Source organism: Protopterus annectens, chromosome 1.part0, assembly GCF_019279795.1.
Source record: "Protopterus annectens isolate FY-2018-M chromosome 1.part0, PAN1.0, whole genome shotgun sequence".
In the NCBI taxonomy this organism is placed as follows: domain Eukaryota; kingdom Metazoa; phylum Chordata; order Ceratodontiformes; family Protopteridae; genus Protopterus; species Protopterus annectens.
Window position 1 is genome coordinate 139,446,101 of NC_056725.1, and position 25,456 is coordinate 139,471,556.

Sequence of the window (25,456 nt, forward strand, 5' to 3'; positions counted from 1 at the left end):
GTGCACTCCAAGCATTATCCAGTCCAGGTTATGGAAAGATTATCTGCGAAGGAGTCCAGACAGAACTATGACACTTCCTTCAGCTATGTCATAGATAGCAATGTACACTCATATATGTCCTGAGTCAGAGCCAACTGTAAATGACTGACAATGCCAACATCCTGTCAGACAGGCCCATACATACATACCCACCTCCCACTGACAAAAGGCCCTATCATCATACCAGGAGATATCACATGTAGAATGGGTAAACAGCTCCTTCCAAAGCTGAAAACATGGCATCAGTTGGATTACATTGTTTCCCTATATGTGTCATAAGTGAACTGCAGAACAAACAGACCCTGCACCTGAACAGTCTGTTGAGCCTCACCCTCTCTACAGGATATGAAACTGTTGAATGGGTTACAGCAACATATGGCACACTCCACAAGTGCTGGTGCACAACAGACCATGGGAACTATAGTCTTATAAGCCTATGAAGTCTGATCTGCAAGGCCATGGAGTCCATCATGATTGAAGTCATAAACAGAGCTATTGGAAGCCTACAAACACACAACCCTACCAACTTTGGTTTGGTCATGGACAGATCATGGTTCCCAAACCTGCTAGACTGTTTGCAAGGCAGCCACCTAGGACATACATCACTGAAATGAGCTACACACGTCCCACATAGATTTTGAATAGCCATTTTCCAACATCCCAGACACATGTCGTATCCACAAAATCAACAACCTGCACATAAATATGTATTGTCATATGATGGATTGATGGGCCACAGATAGATCACACAAGCTAAGAATTGTGGAGTCCTGTTCAAGCTGGTAACACCTGCTGTCCCCCATGGATCAGTCCTGGGATTGCATAAAACAAAATGCACACACATTACCATGTCTAGTCTGATGATGTCTTCATCCTACAAATATAGCAGGAGAAATGAAAACACCCACTAAAGCATATAGCATGTTGTGTTAATGCATGTCTCTCTAGTGTCATAACATAGTTAGGTAGGGGTTTGAATCCTGCAATTGCTGTGTGTGTGTGTTTGGGGGGGTGTATGCTAGTGTGTGATTTCCTTTGAGAGGAGTGCCCTTTTTTGGAGACTAGGAAAACACCTTAAAAGAGGTATATACCTCTTTGGCAAGTCTGATGATGTCAGCATCTCACAAATATAGCATTGGAAATGAAAACTCCCAATAAAGCATATAGCGCATCTTGTTAATGTGTATCACTCTAGTATCATAACCTAGCTAGGTAGGAGTTTAAATCTTGCAATTGCTGAGTGTGGGGGTGTGTGTATGTTTGTATGTGATTTCCTTTGAGAGAAGTGCCCTTTTTGGAGACTAGGAAAATACCTTAAAAGAGGTATATGCCTCTTTGACAAGTCTGATGATGTCAGCATCCCACAAATAGAGCAGTAGAAATGAAAGCTCCCAGAAAAGCATATAGCGTGTCATGTTAATGCGTACTTCTCTAGTATCATAATATAGCTAGGTAGGTGTTTGAATCCTGCAATTGCTGAGTGTGTGTGTGTGACACTGTTGGTTAATGTGTTGTGGGTTTTGCTTTTACTACTGTATGACATATCAGTAAAACAACAGTATGTGCATTGCACATTTCAGGTATCTGTGTGGCAAATACATATATGTACATGTGACCTCAATTAGTTCATAGGTGTGAAGCCTGCTTTCCACATGAATACATCTGTTACCTTTGACAGATTGTGCTGCTGCTTCTCAGACCTTAGGTCACATATGTATGTTTGTGACAAGGCCAGCCGCTGTAGTGATCTGTGGCCTAGGTCATCTGTGTCACACACACCCATGACAGTTTCTATAGAATAGTGTGAGTGAGGGTTCATGTCTGAGGTATATTTCAGACATGTTCAAACACAACAAAGTCTGTCAATAATAGACATTCATTATAGGTGGATAACAACTTTGTGGATATGCATACAGACCCCTTATTGCTTATGTGATACACCCAGGGACTTCAGAATACCTTTAGAAATGTGAATACCAAAGGACAGATGACATAACACTTGGCTGTATGTACACATCGATACCCGTTCTACATGTTGGGGGCTACTACCTATGTGGTACTGTCGGGATACTATGTTTAGCAAATGTGGATGACTATGCTATAGTTGGCTTATAGCTTTACAGCATGGGTTGGACAACAGGTACCTGTCTGTATGATACCCTTGTGGAGGATAAGTGTCTCATCCATAGAATGCATTGTAGGCCACTCTATGCATTTCCAGATGTGGACGGATATATCCCTAGTGTGTTTGCTTGTACCTAAGAGGGCTACATGCCAAACAGGAGTGGTCCCAGGAATGGGTGGCGGTCAGTACCACTGGTTACTAGTATAGTATAGTACCGGAAGGATCCAAATGCTACTGAGTTTCCTACATCTGTGTGTCAGTTGTCAAGACATCATCTAACGATTGGTTATAGTCAGGCTGTTGAGGTTGTGTATACTACCAGAATGCAAACCAATGACAGATAGTAACAGTATCACCCACAGCATAGTGTCAAACCATGTCATACACACATGTGTACCCAAGTTAAAACATGTGTAGTAAAATGCATACTGGCCACCAATAGAAACTATGAAGTGTTAACACTGTGTAATACAGGGCATGTCACCCTTCCCATTTGTCCACTATGCACATACATGTAGACAGTGCACCTCCACCATGTTCACAAATGTACACCTGCAAATCTGTACTGCACACATCACACACATACTGTCCACTCACCAACACATGCTGCCAGAACTACACACATCAGCCAAGTGGCACATGAGTGGACAATACATTTTTGGAATCAACACTGGTGTAAACAATACTACATTGATAATCATAGCTTTAATGCAACATGCCTGCTCAGATATACCTACAGGGATATCATTACACTTTACTGTTGACAACATGCTAACATTACTACACTGCTATAAAGTCACCCTGAGCATCAGCACCATGTTAGCCTGTTCCTGCATCAATGTTACAGATGACAGGAGGTGGCACAGTTTCATCATATGCACAGGGTGTGTTGTTGGTTTGCCAGAGCCTGACACTGACCCATCCAATCGACATGTGTTTGTGTGTGTGTGTGTGTGTGTGTGTGTGTGTGTGTGTGTGTGTGTGTGTGTGTGAGTGTGTATTTGAGGGACAACAGTACAGCATGGGTCAATGTTGATGTAATGTGTGTGTGTGTGTGTGTGTGTGTGTGTGTGTGTGTGTGTGTGTGTGTGTTAGCTCTAGGTGTTTGGTTTATGAGTGTGTGTCTGCATGCACACAGTTCACCATGTGGCTGCCATATACAGGAGGTTGTGGGACAGCCACAGACTGTACCTGCCAGGCTGTACAGATCACCGTCTCTGGCCATGGACACAGTACCTGTGCCTGGTAGGGGTGCCACGGTCAGTATCGGGTACTAACCCAGACTGGGTACTATCATCAGAGGCAGAGGGATGTTGACTGGACCCATGTCCCTGCTGGGACTGGCCAGAGCCACATGCACGTGGTCTTCTATGGAAGTCTATTGACAGCCCAGCCCCAACATTGCTGGGGCTGGTACTGCCACTATGGGAGTGGCTGTGACTTGTGTGTCATCCGCGATGACTGCCAGCTGATGATGTTGCTGGCATATGTCCACATCGACATCTCAGCCATCCTGGCACATGGACATGACATTGCGGAGGACATCTAATGTCTCCCTCTTAATGTCTATCAATGACCTCGGTGTAATTACGGATGGCACCGGCAAGGTCAAGGATACTGTCATTGATAACAGTGTTATGGGCCCTCTGCGCCCTTAGTCCTTGTCTGGTGTACCGTTCCATATGTGCCTGTGCCTGCATTACAGCCCGGAACATACCTGAGGTTGTAAGACCTGTGGGGGCACGTCTGCCAGGGGCATTATGACCAGCAGTGCTCCCACAAGAATCCCTGGACATATGCCTATGTGATACCATTCCAGGAATCTGGGTATGGCTGCTATGAGGGGATGCATGTGCCATAGATACCACACTATCCTGGTCAATGCCTACTGTATGCTGTCCCTCAGCTAAGGCCATTGGTGATGAGGGATGTATTGGCAGTATGAATGTATGCATAGATGGGGTGGAAAGCTGTGTACTGTCGATTGGCGGCCCAGTGACAGACCCTGTCAAACCTGCCTGTGCCACAACACATGTATCATAATTTCCACTATTTGTGGCAATGACTTCAGGTTCCCTGCTGCACTCAACCAATACAACCTCAGCACCTGTGAGAGGAAGACAGGAAACACACTTTACAATCTGTACATGATGTCAGCACACATGCACACATGCACACATGAACACATGCACACATGCGCACATGAACACATGCACACATGAACACATGCACACATGCACGCATGCACACATGCACACATGAACACATGAACACATGCACACATGCACACATGAGCACACGAACATATGAACACATGCACACATGCACACATGAACACATGCACACATGCACACAAATACACTACTCACTAAAGTAGACACACACACACACACATACACACACACACCAACAGCAATCCAGAACATACTCATTAGTGGTCGATGGTGGAGTACAGTATCACAATCCAAAGAGTCCTATCACACGTGTCAGCATGCAGGATGTGTGTTGCTCAACAGCATGCAGTGCGAGTGTAGACAGTCCTTGTTAATAACAGTATACATGTCTTTGATGCATGTGTGTTGTTCAATGATTAGCCTCACCCTGGAACACAATGTGTACATGGACACAACATTGCTGTACAAGTATTATATGCTTTTCAATGTCCTGTGCACCATCACTCACAGGTATGCATACCATGGCTGGATGCACACAACTGTCAGTTATATAACAATGAATGCTATGTATAGTACTGTAGTTACTTTAACTGGATGTAGTGTAGTACCATGAGCCATCATCAGGCAGCATCATGTGGTCACTCAAGGCCACTAATGTGTGCCACACTGGCAACTATCTTGCTGTACCTGAACTGCAGCACTGTGGCTACATTAACCATTCCACAGGCAGTTGTTACATGGGTATGTAAGGTGTTCAATAGGGAGCATTGCCTAACATGAATGTGTTGTGTGTTGAAGAGTGTCGCACCGCCCCATGATAGGCCTCTACCCCTCAGGTATAGTATGTGTGCTGTGTGGATGACATTTGGGATACTGGAGTCTGACCTTATAGCAGGTATCTCAATACGCCATGTGTATTATATTAACATGTACTGCTTATGACAAAGTGGTGTATATTGTGTGCATGTGTATTGACTCTGCCTATACAATGTCCACTACAGTGTACCATAATTGTTTGGGATGCTCTGTGTATTGCATGTGTTTGAGGCAGCTACTTATGTTACTGAGATGCGCATAGTCCCACAGAAAACATGCAGAGCATGCATTATGTGTAGGTGTTTTAAATGTGTATATGGCCTACAACTCACCTATGACATCCACATGTTATTTGCTATATTAAATGTAGAACACTCACCAGTATGGGTCTGCTGTCTTGCTGTCACCCCAGAAGGACCTACAAGGATATGAGACAGTTTGTCAGTGTCAACAACTATGGCATTGCTGCTGTAAGTTTGCAGTTTTACAGTAGTACAATGGTTGACAGTCACAGGCGTACAGGTTATGTTCCAAATTATCAGTATTGCACAACACCGGGCTCCACATCTTCTAAATACACAGTGCACATCTGACATATGCATGTTCTAACAATCGAGCTAACAGTAGTTTACAGATAGGCCATGTTACCTGCATGCTCCGAGTCAACTTGCTGGGTTACTCCGGCTTCCATGATGACACATGTCTGTTGTAGTGGTTGGCCAGGAGTCACCACACTGAGGAGCAGCTCTTCCACTCTGGTGAGGGGCGGATGTAATGCTGCACTACCACCTGTGGCAAGCTGTTGTCTGCAGACATCAGAGGCATGCTGCCAGACATGTCTAATTAAATCACTGCAGTGATGGTGTACCTGCTCATAAGTCCAGTTATGCATGCCTACGTCATTAACCCAATGGACAACATCTTGCCACAATGCAGTGCACTCATGCTGGTCCTGGCTGGTTCTGGAGAACAGCAGGATGTGATGTTGTACTAGGGTGGATATAATGATTTCCTCCTCTTCAGGGGAATACGCAGGGTTGCGATGATGAGACATGTCCCTGGAAGACAACAAAACAATAATTGTGAGCAAGTCATGTGGCACACTTAACATTCTAAAGTACAGATATCGATGAAATGCCATATATAGCAACCTATTGGCTGTCAGTAGATACACACTTTTAATACCACATATTAATGCTCAGCCCACAACTGCCTGACAGTGTCTGGCACATTCTATATATTAAACCATGTTCTGCACAGCAACAAAGTGAAACCAGTATGTAAGACTATACAACAGCACATGGCACACTGTATGTGACACAATGCACCACCTAGCCACAGGAGGTATATATGAAGCTAATGCATATAGAAATATGTCATCCATTGAAATGATTGTAAAGTACAGTTATAGTACTACCAGTACACCACACTTTTGTTGATAGCAAACCCCTAAGTAACATATGTGCACATTCATCAATATAGGTGGCATACTGTTGTACTACACTATACATGTTGCTAAATATGCACTTATATCCTGTACCACACATACGACCGAGGCCATGTTGCAGGCATACCCACACACACATCAGACATACCTACAAGACACAAAGGTATGGCAACCCAGATAAGCTTCACCTGTGTACCATACAGTACTGTGTGTCAGCACTTACAAAACCTTATACCTGAGGTATGTAATGTGTGAGAACTACAGGTAACAAACAAAACAGTGTTTCCAAGTAATGTGGATATACACCATACTGTGCTGTGTAGGCCTACAGCTTCAGGTAGTAGTACAGTTCATACAGGATTTGTAGTCACTAGTGTTAACAATCAATAAGCATACATGTACTGATTTAGCCTACAATGGCACACTCCAGTCAACACCATGGGACTACATCACACCGTATGCCATACTGCTTTTCCTGCCTAGCAATAGCATACATATCTTTTGTGGGGATCAGAGCTAGAACACTACATACCATGATATAAACAGTTTCCCACTAGGCTATCACACATATACACAACATTGACACATTCACCATCACACTCAGTCAACCTCACATAGCAATTAATGCAACAAGTACATGCGTGTGTGTATCGGGTCCTAGGTAGCTAATAGGCTATTAGCCGTAGGGCCTATAGACGCCTAGCCATACGGTACCCTGCCCTTCAACATCCATGTAATTTAAGCTCATGTGCCGCTGTCATGCAGAGCCACAGAGGTGATTCCCGGTTTGTATTTCCTATCTCACATCCATTCATCATGATTATTCATGACGAATGCTAATGAGGACCTTTCTTTGCTATTGATAGGTAGTTAGTTCCATAGTATGGTATGTGTCTGAGATGAGAATGTACCACCCCAGCATGTTCTGCTTTTTGATGTTACAAGGTTTAGATCAGTACAGTGTGTAGCTTGTAGGGAGTTTCATCTGTTTACATGGAGCATGTCCAACACCTGTGGGTTTGGCATAGGTTTGTATGTTAGGCAGAGGTTGCCTCTGGGTAGGCGGTATGCGACACAGTGTAGCTGTGGTTTGGTAAGACAGTCTGCATGGGGCATCTGTTTGAGTCTGGTAACACTCTTTGTGAGGTATGTGCCTGGCATCTACAGTTGCTGTAGATGTCTTCTGAGGTACATATCAAAAGGGCCATTGTACTCTATGATGGGTTTTATGACTGATGAGTAGAGTGGAACACTGACGTCTTTTTCCATGGATGACACACCTTTCCTAGTGACATGTGGACCGTACACAGTTTACATGACTAGTGTGGCACTGTGATTATCAAAAGGGACACTACTGTCCACCTGTGTCCCATGGTCTCTTATCACACTTTTGGTGTTGAGTAGACTACCACCTATGTGGTAGTTCATGGGTACAGGGTTTTCTAACAAAAGGGATGGCAATACATTTACAACATTGAGCTTGAGCGTACATATAAACATCCATTGGTGTACATATAGATTTACATATAGGCACATATACAGTCCACCATTCATGGTGGGAATATCAATTATGCAAAGGTTGACAGGGATACAGTTATGTACTAACATTGCACAGTCTTGTGCAGAATGCATTGAAGGTATTCTCAGCCCATGTATCTTTAGCAGGACTCCCTGTCTGGAAGACTAAAAACCTAACATATTATACCCACAGCGTTTGAACACCGCATGTCATATACCAGCACTGTATGCTGTCTTGTTTGCCACACACTACAACCTATATAAAAATATGCACATAACAACCTTCACCAACATATATATGTCCACCCTTCACAAACAGTTGCAGTATGTCCCTTGCTCTATGCACATGCTAAGATGCTAATATATCTGACACATAAATATCTCTCCATATGTGTGTGCCATACACACACAAGATTCACACTGTTGTAAGTCTGTAGACCTCATGGATGACCTGTTGGGCCTTGCTACAACATGAACAGTTGTCCCATGTGTGCATAACAGTAATATTACAGGGACTATTTATAGCTGATAATGCTACATTACTATATTAGCCTGGTACAGCAGTTGTCAATACTAAGCTACACATTATATGACTATCATGCATGTGTTACTCTGTCACATCCAGGTTTATATAGCTGTTTGCACTACTCCCCCAAACAGCTATTATACACAGTACTGTACAGAACATAGATAACACGATCAGATGTTTGACATTTAATGCTGAGCTACATATGTCACAGTTATGTCCCACTGCACACAGCTACACACTAATTTGTCCATGGCAGTAGTTATGCATGTCATCAGTGCATACATACCTACTGCTGTCACATATGCATGTTTCAAAGTATGTACAGTACTCTTCATAAACATCTACTACTTGCCAGTAACCACATATCTGTTACATACCTGTTTGTCACTTTCAGGTCCGTCTGTGTATGTTTTGACAATTTTTTTTTTGGTATTAATAAAGTAAAGTTTGCTTTTACTTAATTTTTTTTGGTTATTAAGTTTTTTTTTACTTAATTAATGTTTTTGTTTAGTAATTCAGTAATTTTGTTTTACTTAAATTTTTGTTTTATTAAATAGTAATTTTTTTTTACTCATCTCAAGGTTTGCAGACGGTATAGCATGTGCAATGTAATGATTGCATGTGGGGATAGCAAGTACAGACTGCTTTTATAGCTCTCTGCACATGTGCATGTGATGCCCTCTGCACCAATTGGTGCCCAGCATTTGGTAAATGCATACAGCCTGCTGTGTGGTAATTGCAGTACCCACTGTCATAGTAACCCAATGCTATAAATTGCTAAGTTATGTAGGCGTAGCCCTTTCAGATTTTCAGGGTGGGGCCCATGCTTGTTTGCTGTGGAGACTGTTGTGTAAGTCAGAAGGTTGGTATACTTCTTATATCTGAAGCTAGAGGTGTAGACAGTGATGTACATGTTGTACTCAGACCTGACTGTTGCCACTTCCATTACAGAGCTATCAGTGTAGAGTTTAACTCACCCCTACAAATGCTTACACAAGATATATGTGAGTATGTAGTTTCTTTGCTACTTATATAATTAACTGCAATACAAAAGTAGTTATTGAGAAGTATTCTTTTGGCACATGAACTGTTTGTGAACTGTTATACTGTGCATATTAATGTACTCACTTCTGCAGGGTTTGTGTCTTTTATTGTTGACATTAGCACAGGATTCTCAGGAAAACTGGACAATTCCAGTACTGAGTACGCCTACCTACATCCTTGGTAGACCCTAAACACACACGTATATTTAAAATTTGTGTGGGGGGGGGCAGACATACAGAGAGCATTATGTATTATTGTGTGAATGTTATCTTACTGGACTTAAAGGATTGGTGTGTACCTGTTAGTTTATCAAGGCAGGTGGTCTGTCCACCTTTCTGACTAACATCAGTACTTTTCAGAGGGATTCAGAGGGACACAGCTAAAATATGTTTCACAATCAGGGACATCCCTGAAAAGTAGTCACAGTTAGGGAGTATGGCCTCTGCCCTAATCAGATATGCCAGTGTTTGCCCTGCTATGATACTGTGTGGGGGTTGTAAAATGCCTCTATAACATTATTTGCTGCTAGAATGGCTGCTTCTCTTATCACAGTCATGTAATGCAATTCCACAACAATTGCTGGTAAAGATCCATAGAACAAGCTTTATGTTATGGCCTTCCTATTTTTCCTTTACATTCACTCATTGTATTGCATGATATATTTATTTCAGCACCAAGTTATTGTATATCTGCTGTGGCTTAGTGGTACTTCATCCAGTCTAGTGTGTCCAAGGTCTGGAGTTCGAGACTGACAGAGGTGTTTTATTTTGCTGCTGAGCAGAGCAAGGGCCCTGACATACAGCGTGACAAAGGCACTTTTAAGCAGTTGTAAGTGGGTTTGTGCAGGTTTGCGTGACACTTAGCAATACTTACCTAAGTGCACACATGCGCACACTCGCTTAAACCTGCTAACTACTGCTTAAAAGTGCTTACTCCTGCTAATCCCCGTGCTAATTTCTTTGAAAGAAAAGAAAATGGGAAGATAGGAAAGTAGTGCAAAAGGGGCACAAAGAGGGAAAGACAGTAGGGAAACCAGCTCGGGATGTGCAGGACAGGTGTAGGGAAGGCCCATGGCTGCCCATTTCTTTACCAGCAATAGCTGTGCATATGCAATAAATTTGGAGTGAAATTTGAAACCTTCCACCCCTGAGAAAGGGGTGAGAACAACAAAGTATGTTGTACTGCCAATTATAATTATCAGTTTACATGTCCAGCGGACATGTGTGTGAAATGGGCAGCTATGTATGGGGTGTAATTTTTTTGTGGGAACAGATTGCCCTTTTTTTTTTTTTTTCAGGTGAGAGTGGAATGTGAGGTAGAGGAACTAGGTATATTTGGGGAGGTAGGTTGGGGAGGTAAACAGACAAGACAAACAAGACACATACAGGGGTGGAGTATGACACATGGGGTGGGTGAACACAATTGACAGGGACGGATGTTTGGAAATCACAAGCCCATGAGCCCACAGATGGTAACAGTGGAACTTAGATCCCGACTCATGGGCAGTCACCACTGCACCTTCACAGCCCCGAGGGTGGCTGTGCTGGGGGCTGCGTAGGAGGGGCAGGCTCACCCATGAGTCATGCCACTCTCACCTCGAGCTGGCGTAGGGGATCAGCGACTGAACGCTGGATCTCCCTACGCACCACAGCCCGGACACTTCAGAGGGTGACAGGTGGCCCTTCTCTGCCCACGCTTGCATGGGGGGTGAGCCCCATCCCCTGCAGCACTTCCACTCGAAGGTTGCACAGGACCAGTGGAGGAGAGGAGCCCGGGCTGGGCACCAGACCTGCTGATGCTAGGTGCAATCGCCAGCTGAGGAGAGACAGGTGGGTCTGCTGGGACCGGCCTTCCCATACGTTCTGTGATTAGGTGTGTTTAATTACAACATAGACAACAGCATTCCAATTTAGTTGTAACAGCATGCAGTAATATTCCCATTAACCCAACACACCAGGGTTCCAACAGTTGAACAGCAAGCATAAAACATGCAAATATTGAATGATAGTGGACATTACAACAGCATGCAGGGATGATTGGCGGCAACAGGCCACCAAAATTGTGGTGTTTGAACAGGGCACATGCATCAAAGTAAATGCAGATATTTATACAACAAAAGGACATATGTCCCAACAAATGTTTTGAGATTAGATATACCCATTGAGGTGTGGAATTGCATTGTTTATGCACATACAGTAGGGTGTAAAAAGAAACCTTCATTAATATCTTATAAGTACTTTTAGTCTACACTACATTCCTATTGACTGCAGGTGTATATCCCCTACATGTATTATTACACTAGGCAACATGCATTAGGTTGTGTAATGGGTTTGGCTAGTTCATTATATATCTGACCTATATCTGACATACTAACTGCCCAAGATGTAGATGTTACTGCTACATAGTTATATATTTTATTTATATTTATATATCTACATATCTGGTTGTGTTCACATGACATTTCAGTTAAATTTCTGCAGAACCCTACATTTCATGTAGCACACTCACATTTCTGGGGAACACATTAACAAGCTACTCGTGTGCCAGATTTACCTATGCATGCCAGCCATTAACCGACTGTTGAGGACTATATATATGTTTCACAGCTACTGGCACTTCCTTCCTCCACTTTATATGGGACTGCCCAACTGTGGGTTGACAGCACTTAATACAACAGTACTGTTTATATAATGCAAGGGTACAACAACATTTCAAAGTAAGTGACACAAACACACTCCAAGTATTATACATTTATTAATTACATTACACACTTTTCTACAGGCTCTCTCCTTTATTTGCTATTACAGTGCATACGGAAGACATATTCAAGACATATTATACCTTTATTAATAGGTTACAACACTCTTTTTCAGGCTCGCTCACTTATTTTATATGACAGTACATGCAGAGATATTATTCCAGACTTATTTTACCTTTATTAATGGGTTACTACACTCTTTTTCTGGCTCTCTGACTTATTTTATATAACAGTACATGCAGGGGAATTATTCAGGGCATTTTATGGCTGTATTATTGGGCTACAACACTTTTTTTCAGGCTCTCTCACCTATTTTATATAACAATTATTACTAATTACTAACCTGCCTGGTGGTGCAGCCTTAGCAGCCTATCTGCATGGGCTTGCTGATTCACAGCAAGGACACCTGCAGCTGTGAAGTAAATGAAGGGATATTGAGACATACCTATCCATTATATAGACTGGATTAGCATGTCTTACATACTTCATTCCATGGCTACCTACTCAGTAGTGGGGCATCTTGCATCCCACAGGCCTCCTGTATCCATCAGTTCAGTAGGTCCTGCTTCCATCTCTTCAGGTCTGCATGGTGGTGACAGACCTGCTCACCAGTCCGAGGGATGCCTGTGGCACTGGTGAGATCATGAGCTAACCGGTTCCAAGCCTCTGCTTTGTACTCCGTCCCTTGGAACTGGCCCTGCAGGAGTCTTGACTCATGACAGTGGACAAGGAGCCAAACCATTTATTTTGACTCCTTGATGCCCCAGCGTTGAACTCGAAAGCATGTACCCACTCCAGCACCAGCCATTCTGACTGCAGATGGGAGCTACAATCAGTTATGGCAAGTATTCCCGCCTATGGAGCTTAAATATGCCGCATTTCCCACACTTTGTTGTCACTGGCCATTTTTGAAAATTCTCGGCTGACTGCAGACCTGCTTAGCAGTGGTTAATCTACCATTTATAAGTATATGTATGTTAACAGTGGCTGTTTATTCTAAGCTGTCATGGCTTAGTGGTTCAGTACTTTGATTACTGTGCACAGTGTCCTGGGTTCGAACCTTATCATTGCTTTTTATTTTACTACTGTCCAGACAGGCTAGGGGATGTGGCTGTGTTTAGGCAACTTTGCTCTATGTTGCTCCATGTTGCCCTACGGTGCACTGGTTGGTGCGGTGCACACCTCCGCAACTATATTGCACTTAGTAAAGTGCTGCTTAACTACGGGCAACTATATTGCACTGGCTAAAGCGTTGCTTAACTACAGGTGACTTTATTGTGCTGGGTAAAGCGCTGCTTAGCTACGGGCAATTATATGTCAAGATCCTTCTTATATTTATAAATATACATTTTGTTCACTGATACATAGGCCATTTCAATGCTTTTTAGTAAAATTTTATTCATATATGTCAGGAATTATTTCATACACTAATTTAAAACATAAAATAGAAAGGGGAGTGGTGGGACTCGAACCGTGAATGCCTCCTTTTTGTGCGAAGGCTCTACCACTACGCTATTGCTATTTGGCTTAGTTTGCATAAACATTTCTTATTATGCTCTTCAATGTCAAAATTGCTAACTGCAGCTAAGCAATGGGCACACCCGCGCAAACACTTGCAAATACGGGCAGCTATATCGGGAATTATAAAAAAATTTAAAGTTTTACATTTTATAACTGTACTGGGGGTTTACAATGTGAGGGAGTGTAGTGTTGGGTATGTAGACATTTGAGCAGACTCGCTCATGTGTGTTGACATTTCACAATTCAGACACTTGCAGGGGCGTGGACCTTTGGACTGCTCAGCAGTCAGACATGCCCCCTGCCTTCCTGCATGGTCCGTGTTAGACTTGGAGTGGAGTCAGCGTGCCCTCATGAATATGTATGGCATGCTGATGTCATACCGTTCAACTGCAGTTTCCAAGTAAGACTTATTTAGTCTTACACGGAGGATTCGTGATTCCTGGGGAAGGACATTATTGGGTAATAAGGGAGCTATATAATGGAACAGTGTAGGAGTTAGCCTTTGGTTGTTTTACTCTTTGATATTTGTTTCGACCATATTTCAGAGAAGAGAGAACTGGACCATGCTGTTCATTGTTAGGGCAAAAATAGGCAGAACAGTGGAATGAGATTGAAAGTAACTTCTTAAAGCAAGAAATCTGGACAAAGCCATAAATAAAAGTGGGAGAAAGATCTACAAATATCGACAATTTTTAAATATTGCTCTTACAAACATAGAAAGTTGATAGAATAAAAAATGTTGCATTAGCATGAATTTTCTGAAGGGTATGAAGTCTGAAATTCAAATGCCTATCATTATTTTCTAACTTCACTCTTTAATGATTTGTCACTAATTTGCCAGAAAAACACAATTTTATGAAAAATGGACCAAAATATGAACAAACATCTGGACATCTGCAAAAATCTATACAGTTGAGAGGTACCTAGAAAAGGACTTGGAAGACTTAACAAAGTAGACAGAAAAGGGCAGTTAATGTCCACTACAGATAAATGCAAAGTACTTCATTGAAGTCAGAGCCGTAGGTGACATTTTTTTAATCTGGTGACCCTGAACTGCTAACCTGAAAGGTGAAAAGAAATGCAGAGAAAAAGTCCAATACAGTACAATCTGGCTGTCAGAGGCCCTGTTTCTGCACCCATCAATGAGCAAATAAATAAATAAATAAACATTATTTTTGCTTTTAAAAGTTTAACAAGCCAGTTGCTGCACACAAGCAGCTCAATAGACTTTATACCACACACAAAACACTAAAGCACGTCAGTCTAAAATCTGTACTAAAATTCATTACTGTACCTGTGTTCAGAAATGCTGGTACCAAAATGAATACCAGTACTGTACTATAGGTCAGTCTGCATCTCCTAATCATAGGATCATAGGAGGTTACTAGGCTAATGGCCCCGGGGCCCTTACAAGCCTAGCCAACAGTTTATCCCCCAAAAGAAACCCTTAGTCAGCACCTGTCGCCCCTGTCAATGAGGACACAGGTGGAACCCCTGGGACAAATTTGTGGTTACCCATCCACACATCAAGGTTGTGCTTGAAGAGGGTCAGTGAGGTGCTCTGTTTGACATGTATGGGGAGTCTATTCCAGAGATGGGGCAGCCTCTGGGAGACAAACCTGTCTCTCCAGCAGGTTTTGTTGATGTTGTATATTAGATTAAGGCCATTTGAGCAGGTAGTGCATGAGGAGTTAGACTTATGGATATATAGCATCTCTAGAAAGTAGGTCAGGGTCCAAGACTGCCTTGTAGATGAGACACAGATCACCCCAGAGCAGTCTGTACGATACCGAGCAGAGTAATAGTGATTTGAGCCTGTCTGCATAGGACAGGTGTTGGTGGCCATGGATTCTCTTTGTGAGGTATTTCAGTGGCCTTTCCAGTTGGTGCATATGTTTGGAGAGGTACATCCCAAATGGAGCATTATACTCAATTATTGGTCTAATGAGGGAGGAGTACAGAGAAGTAATGACCTCCTTTTTTCTGGATGCAATCCCTTTACTTATGAAATGAAAAAAGTAAAAAGCTTTTCTGACCACTGCCACAATGGGTCTACATTACATGGTTGAACACTTGTTGTTGTATCTTTTGGCTTTTCCCGGTTAGGGGTCGCCACAGCGGAACTCCAGTCCGCTAATGATTGGCAGTAGATTTTTATGTGCTGAGTTGCCAGCCCTGACGCACAACCTTAAGCGAAGGTACGCCCATTCACGCATGTATCCACACAGAAGACGCTTTCGCTGAGAATCGAACAGGGCAATGTCTTATTGTGAGGCGACACCGCTACCGCAGCACCACCACCGCAGTTCCATATTACGTGATCGAACACTAAGGTGATCAAATACCTAAACGTCAACCCGTAAATGTTGAACCCTTACAACCACGAACGGCCATTTACACAAATTTTTTTCCCAGGGAAAACACTGTCTCAGTATGCCCATGTCAACCAGGCTGGCAGGAGGAACTGATGAGAATAGTCGAGACATAGTGTTCTGAATGCTTGGGCAGACTTATGGAGAGAGAGTTTTGATAAGGGTTTGTCTACAAAAGTGTAGACCACAAGAACCTTCTTAAATGTAAAGTAACTGGCCTGAAGTACAAGTGCTAAAACCAAAGCTAAAATGCTTAGAAAACAGATACATTTAATCAAGCTGCTAACAAGCAGTAATAAATGCAGCAGAATAAAACGACTTGAACACGTAAGCGCACACAGCAAAAATAAGTTAATAAAGCATGAAGAACACAATTACAATAAAAGCAGCTGAATAAAGTGAAAACATTTTTTTCTTTTTTTAGGTGGACAGGGAGGAAACAGAAGATAGTTCAAGATTAGGGAACTAAGGGGGGGTTGGCCTTCCCAAATGCTATCTCTTTACTCAGTACACTGGGCTGATAAAATATGACAGGGAGGAGTGTCCAAAGTCAAAGAAGCAAGGGGGTAGTCCTACCCAAATGACCTCTAACACCTTGTGGCCAGGGCAGCTGACCCCACCCCTTACTGACTGGAGTCATAAGATCACAATTGGTCATCATTTTAAAGGAGTGGAAGTGACTGCAAGAGCAGGAAAACTATCTGGTATATTTATCACACCTGGATTTGACCACTAGGGCGGAGTGAAAGGGTGGTATAGTAATAGTAGCAAAAAAATGCTGTTGCTGTGCCCACAGAGGACAAACTGCAGAAACTAATAAGTAATTATTCGGTTCCATTGGGTTTATTGGGCCTTTGTCAGGCTGCACCTTGAGCAGTAACTACAGTTCTGACAGTGAAAGAGGCACTGAGACGCTGGAAGGAACCCACAGGTAAGTCACTAGAAAACTGGTTGGGATGAAGGGAATAGAGTAGAATCACAGATTAGAAAACCTGGTAATCTTTTCCCCAGAGTACAAAAGGAATGAAGGAATGAAATGGATGCACAGCCTCATGTCAGGGAGATGTAGGAGAGTTCACTAAGGACATTCCATGCCACCTGAGAAAGAAGAGAGGAGCACAAGAGGGAGTGGGAAGGAAGGAGAAGTAGAGGAGAAGAAGGGTTCTCACAGAAGCAGGGAAGGGATCGATACTCAGGCACTAATCGGGACAATAACAAGGAACAGGTGGATAAGGGGAGGGAAAGGAAGGTATGGAAGGCAGACACAATTTTAAACTAACTTACAGGGCCAAATAATTCTTTCTGCCATCAAACAAATGTATTCTAGTCATGGTAGGCATCTCCATGCTTGGAAATGTTTTGATAAACAGTGTCACTACCATAAGGCAAAGAATAGGATACTACAAGTTTTCTTTTTATGTCAAAAATGCTTACCCACAGTTTTTGTCCATTCTCATGCAGAGCCCTCCCTCTGACCCATCAGGAAGATTGTTAAAACTCGTGGTAGTGAACCTTATTTCCACAGTCTTCTGAGGCTTAGGTGCTTTTCATTCAGCCTTCGCAGTCTTCATATTGTCTAGAAATGTATGGAGCCAGCAGGCACTATTTGTTGATGTCCCATCTAAGATGTTAATGAAATACCATGACATACCAGCCAAATCCATTTTATATCCATTCACTGCTAAAAGTGGTCATCCTTTTCAGCCATGCATGTGGAAGTCCATTATTTGTATTTTATCATGCTGTGTCTCTGGCTCTTTGATTTCTCCATTAGAGACCAGTTTCTTACCATGGAACATCTGAGGCAGTATTCCAGATTATGTCAGTTGTTTGTGCAGGAAAAGTTAATTTCAGACAGCAAAGAAGAGAGATACAGATGGCCAGTATCCTGCTCCATTTTCGTCTCACCCCAGAACCTCCGTGTAGTGAAATGTCTTTTTAGTCACTCCGTATAACTCAGACAGGCTATCAGCATTGCTCGCCTGATCTTTGCATTTACTTTTTGTGTTACTACTTTGATGTCTACATCTTTGATCACTACATTATTTCTTGTGGTATCTTTTACAGCATTTTCTTTGCTCCAATAGCTATTTAAATTGTCTGACATTCTACCACAATAAATGCATATTAAGCCCTGACTAGGCTTTCCAGGCAGTTTGCCACCTCAGTTTAGTACCATGTTTTGCAGTTATTTCAATGGACAATTGTTCTCTTCAAGGATCTAGCTATCCAAAAAACTAATCTTTTTCTTATATTTTTTCATACATGTCATATATTCGTGGGTGTCAGTCCACCCAGGCATTCTACTTGTATGTTTTATGAGAGTGAAGCTATTACATTAGCAGTATTTCTTAGTAGTTCTCAGCTTGCTAATAAGACTGACTGTTGTAGCCTTGTGCCCCCCCCCCACACTAGTACAGTAATCTTAACTGTCCAATAGACAGTATACATTTAATTCACATCCCTGTGACTAAATTAACCATCAAGCAGCCCTCTTAGCACTTTCTGCCTTAGTTTGTATCACTTGGAGGCCCACTTGTTTATTTGCATCTCTATACATTCCCCTTCATTGCTAATGTATCTCCCTACTCTAATCTGTGCACAAACTGGTTTGTAATCAGCAAGTCAATGCGAAGACAAACTCCCAACCTTAATAAACTTATTTGTCTCTTCTCTCCTTCACTTTACAGGTAGTTTGAATTATTACTTACCCCCTCTGAGGCCTTCACTGATTTCCACTGATTGCCTCTCTGGTTTCTTTGCATTCCACCTGGTTTACACCCCTTGCGCTATCTCCCTCCCCCAATACAAAGTCTATATTAGAATCCTGCTGAGCATGGAGCCATCTTTAAATTTCTAGTCTCCCACTAGGACACAAGTGCTCTTCAGCAATTACATTCTGCTTGCCAGTAAGCCATTAGACCTCAGGAATTTGTTTAAAGTGTTCAGATTTCTAAAGTAATGCTTACTTTTTTCTCTTGTCTTGGTTGGCTCTGCCCCGCACCGTTCACCCTCACTAATGCTCGGGCTCTCTCTGCTCCCCTACCCTGCCCCCTATTCCCTCCCACCCTCACTACCTCTACATTTATAGTAATCACAGCCACAACCACAGCTCACCATTACATCACCTCCACCAATCACAGCTCCTCAAGTCATATCACATTATACCACACCAACTTGCTCCACACAAAATACTCCCAATCACTCTCATTCCCACTAGGCATTTTTTACATCACCCACACTACTTCCCCATCCACATATAGTGCAGCCCTACAATTCCTATTCAGACCCCCCACCCAGAAACAACTTAAACTTTATATCCATGACTATCACACAACTAAGTCTAGTCTGTCTTCTCATAATTCTTTACAACACCACAAGTTATCAATCTAGCAATATCCCTAAACTTAGTAGCACAACACTACATCATGCACTCTCGTATACAGACACCACACATTATAATAATATCTGCCCACAGTTATTCAAGAACTACATAACGGACCAGTTCAGAACTAAACACATATGCTCTCATTCCTACTCCAAAAAAACAGAATACTTTCTCACACTCCTCACCAAACTCCAACATCTGTATAACCATTTTAACTCCAGGCTCACCATAAGTGAGGATATCCATCCCAACCCAGGCTCAAATCCATCCTGTCCAACACAAACTGCTACAACACAAATGTCAGAACATAACACCCCCACTTTCTTCATCCCTGGGCAAATCAGCAACAGCAGCAAAACCAACCATCTTTTAATGCTAAATATTAATATTAGAAGTATCAAAAATAAAATACCTGGACTCCAGGCCACAATAGCACACTACTCCCCAGACATAGTTGCTTTAACAGAAACCTGGCTAAATAAAAACATAGCTAACTCAGAAGTTCTCCCTACCAGCTACAGTATCATTAGACAAGACAGACCACTTCGTAAAGGGGGTGGAACTGCCTTACTGTACAAGTCCAACTTAACTGTCTGTCAGTTACCAAACTCCTACCCCTCCCCCAGTAATTGGGACATACTTATCTCACAACTTCAACTTCACCCTAAAAAGGTCATCACCACAATTGTGATCTATATTCCACCTGGTAATACACCTGCTAGCCTTGAAGACTTCTTATCCTGGTGTTCTTCCACATACTCACATGAAACCCTTATTCTGTGGGACTTCAACCTAGATTGGTTCACCTGTATATCAGAATCACCAAGTAATCTAATAAATCTCCATGGCTACCAGCAGCTAGTCCAAATTCCAACTAGATGTGATAAAAAATCTAAAAGGGAATCCATCCTTGACTGGGTCCTAACTAACAACCCCACATTGTACCCTCACAAAGGTAGTCTCCCAGACACCTTAAGTGACCACAACATAATATACTTTATACGTACTAGAACAAGCATATGCAAAACCACTAACTATATATCCACTAGAAACACAAAAAAATGATCTCCTGAGGTCCTCAACACTTTACTCTGTAACTGTGACTGGACCCCCCCTAAAAACCCTCCCACTTGACCAGGCTGTAGCATATTTCAACAAAACATTTCTACAACACCTAGACACTGTCGCTCCATTGCACAAAATCAAACCTCTATAAACCCCTGGCTCAATAAAGAAACCAAACAAATCCTCAAGTCCAGAGACGAACCAAACAAATCCTGAAATCCAGATATGGATTTGCTGTGTCCAGAACTGTTTGTGAGCTCCTAAGCCCCCCCCCCCCCCCCACTTAACTGGGGTTAAACTATTCCTGGCACCATAAAGTCTGTTCTTCAAAATTTCTCTTGCAACTAGCCAGATTTTTAGTTCTAGCACTCATCTGTTTCTTTGATCTCAGCACTTTTTCAGAACTCATTGTAAGCACTAAATAAGTTACTATAGCACTCAACTTTCCTCACTTGTCTAGAGGAAAACAGTTTTTAGTACTTAATAAATAAGCACCTATTCAGGCAGGTCTAATGGTCAACTCCCGGTGTTTTCTCCTGTCAACCTGATGAATCTGGGCATCTTGGGCCAATGCAGCAATTGCCTCATGTACACAGACAACCCTCTCCTCCTACCACCCAACACTATGACCTGTGAGAGATGCACTTATATAGCCAAACTGGAAGCAAAGCTCTCTTCACCAAAGACTGGCCTAGACAGTCAAGAGGAGAAGGTAAACACTTGCATCGCACCACATTCATCACATAGTCCCTCAAAACCTACACCACCAAAACACACACACACACAAGCACAAAACACACACCTACATTCGCAGAGGCTCTCAGTACAAATCTGCCAAAACAACAGAGACCTCCAAAGCAGAAATGCAAGCAACCTCCACCCCCCAACACAATCCAAATGACACATAGCCCACATACTCAGTGTGCAACTCAACTACAGCCCATAAGGCATAACGTACCCAACACTCTAGTCATAGGTGACTCTATAGTCAGGTACACTGATGTTCCACTCACCAGGCTAAACAAGGAAAAAGTTACTGTCAGCTGCCTGTCAGGTGCCAGGATCCACCACATAATGCACGCACTCAGGTCACTCCACAACAAGTACAAATATGACTCTGTCATTGTCCATGTTGGTGTGAATGACCTGAGATGTACCTCACTGGACTACATGAAAAGAGACATGGAGGAGCTCTCCGATCTTGTAGCCCAGGCCGGTATGACTCTAGCCCTGAGTAGCATCCTGCCATCACCCAGAATGACACCACAGTACAAGGACAAAATGATTGACTTTAACAATTGGCTAAGCTTCTGGTGTCATTCTAAGGGAATCCAGTATCTGTCTGCCAGTGATGACATGATCGACAGACCACTCTGCTTTGCCAGAGATGGCCTGCACCTGTCGCCCTTGGGATTCCGGATACTGGCAAAGGCTCTTGCCACCCCTATAGTGCCTTTTTTAGGCAAGGTTCAAATGACAAATTCACCACCATAACAGGTACAAGCAAGCAAAATCTGAGGGTAATGCTACTCAATGCTAGAAGTCTAAACCTCAAAATTCACTCACTCGAGGCACTCCTTAAAATGAAGAACATTGCCATCTGTGCAGTGACAGAGACCTGGTTCAAAGCTCCAGAGAGCACCCCTGCATTACCAGGCTATAATTCATACCACATCTTTCGGCCATCAAACCCAGACCGAAACACTAAAGGTGGGGGTGTGTCCATATTTATTAAGGATATCCACACCTCCAAGCTAGTTGCTCAGCATAATGCATCCGAGATTATCCAAGTTCAACTAACTCTGGGCAAAACCGCAATCCAGATTGTAGCTTGCTACAGACCCCCCACCATGCCCCAGGATTCCCACTCCTCTTTTCTTGATACACTGGAAAATATTAAGATACAACCCAACACTCTAATAATGGGTGATTTCAACTACCCTACCACTAACTGGGAAAACTACTCATGTACCAACTCTTTTGCTCAACGTTTTCTGGAAATCATCAATTCCAATGCCTTGGATCAATTTATCCACACCCCCACCAGGGACAGCAATATCCTAGACCTGGTCATCACCAACATGAGTGACTGGTGTTCCACACCAGAGGTCAGCTCCTCGTTGGTCAGATCTGACCACAAGCTAATCACCCTAGACATCCACATCCCCCTCCCACCCCCCCATTAGGAAAACAACTGTAAAACATTTCTCCAAAGCCAACTTCACGCTTCTTAAGACAGAAGTGGCAAACTTCACGACACCCATGCAGGCGGACAATAGAGGTATGACTGCTGAATCCTACACAAACGCTCTTTATAAGCACTTACACGAGTGCATGGATCGTGCTATCCCTAACAGAACCAAGATGCTATCCTCCAAAAAAGGAAGCCAATCTGGTGGTCTTCTGCCATAAACAAACTCTACAACAGAAGAAAGAAACTGTTGCAAAAAAGAGCAAAATCCCACAATTGGAGGAACTCCCTGGTCAGCCTCAGTAAGAAGCTGAGATCCCTCATAAAATCCTCCAAAGCTAGTTATGAAAACAAAATTGCCACTGATTCTAACGACAACCACAAAGCATTCTATAGCTATGTCAAAAATCTCAATGGCAACACTCAGATCTGCTCTGAGTTACAGCACAATGACACTAAATATACAGAACCAGCTGATATTGCCAACATCCTGGCAGATAGGTTCAATGCTAACTTTACCCCCCTTTCACCCCCTAAAGGGCCCATCTTTATACCAGAAGAATACAAAGTTCCTGTAATCACGGCTGCACAGGTAAAAACCTCACTCTCCAAAGCCAAGAACACAGCATCCATGGGACCTGACAACATCCCAGGCTGCATTCTACATGGACTACAGAATGAACTGGCACCCCACCTAAGTACCATGTTCAATCATAGCCTCACCTCAGGCTTTGTGCCCATTGAATGGCACACCGCAACAGTTATCCCACTCCACAAAGGGGGGGCCACAACAGACCCTGGGAACTACCACCCCATTAGCCTGATGAGCCTCATCTGCAAGGCCATGGAACGTATCATCATGGAACTCATAAACAAAGACATTGGAGATCTCCAAACTCTGGACCCCACACAGTTTGGGTTTGTAAAAGGCAGATCATGTCTCCTAAACCTGAGAGACTTCTTTGAAGTAGTCACCAAAACAATAGATGAGGGTAAGGTGGTTCACACAGCCTATCTAGATCTCGCCAAGGCATTCAATACCATCCCCCGCTCTGGAATTATAGATAAACTCACTAAACTAGGTATAAATCCCTATGTCACAAGATGGGTTGCCAACTGGCTTACTGACAGAACCCACACCATGAAAGTAACAGACTCCAAATCAGACTTCAGACCAGTGACAAGTGGAGTACCACAGGGTTCAGTCCTGGGTCCTCTCCTGTTTGGTATCTACTTCTCTGAAGTACAGGCCAACATAGAAGGTCTTTGGCTAACTAAATTCACAGATGACTGCAAATTAGGAGCCATAAGCGAAACTCCTAACGATGTGGACATCCTACAAAAGGGCCTCACTGAGACAGATGCCTGGTGTCAAAGACATGGTCTCAAGCTCAATGCCAAAAAGTGTATTGTCATCCCTTTTGGTAAAAACTCTGTACCCATGAACTACCACATAGGCGGTAGTCTACTTAACACCAAAAGTGTGATAAGAGACCTTGGGACACAGGTGGACAGTAGTCTCTCCTTTGATAATCACATCACCACAGTGGTCAAGAAATCCTTCTACATGGCACACCTCATCACAAAAGGGTTCTCATCCAGAAAAAAAAGGTCATTGTTCCCCTCTACTTATCACTCAATAGACCCATTATAGAGTACAACGCCCCTTTTGGTATGTACCTCACAAGACATCTACAACAACTGGAAAGGCCATAACATACCTCACAAAGAGGATTACTGGCCTCAAACAGATGCCTTACGCAGACCATCTCAAAAAACTCCAGCTTTACTCCATCGCATATTGCTTACTCAGAGGCAATCTCTGCCTAACATACAAAGCTATGTCAAACTCAGAGCTGTTGGACATGCTCCACTTAAAGAAATCCCAATCCCTCCAAGCTACACGCTCTAGGGACCTAAACCTTGTCACCACAATAAACAGAACATGCTGGAGTGATAGATTCATGTCCCAGAGACTTCCCATACTCTGGAACAGACTATCTATCTATGTCAAACAGAGCTCCTCATTAACACTCTTCAAGAAAAATCTTGATGATTGGATGGGTAATAGGAAATTCACCCTGGAGATCACTTCTGTGGTTCTGCTTGACAGGGGCACAGGAAAATAATGTTCTTGGGTGGCGAAAGCCAGGGTACCTTTTTGGCTAGGCTTGTATAGGCCCTAGGGCCAATAGCCTAGTATCTACCTATGAACCTATGAACCTATGAGACACTGCCTGCCTTTACTATCAAAAAAACAAAGAAACACAAAGCCTAACTAAGTACCAATAACTGCGCAACTGTGCAAAAAAATGCATTAGGCTGGACAAAAAAATCTTACTACACAACATTACAAACTAAATACCAACACAATCCGCAAACATTTTGGAAAAATATAAACCAGCTACTAAAATCCACCCAAAAGGCTACCTCCAAACCAACCACCCCTGACACTAAAGTTCCCACCGA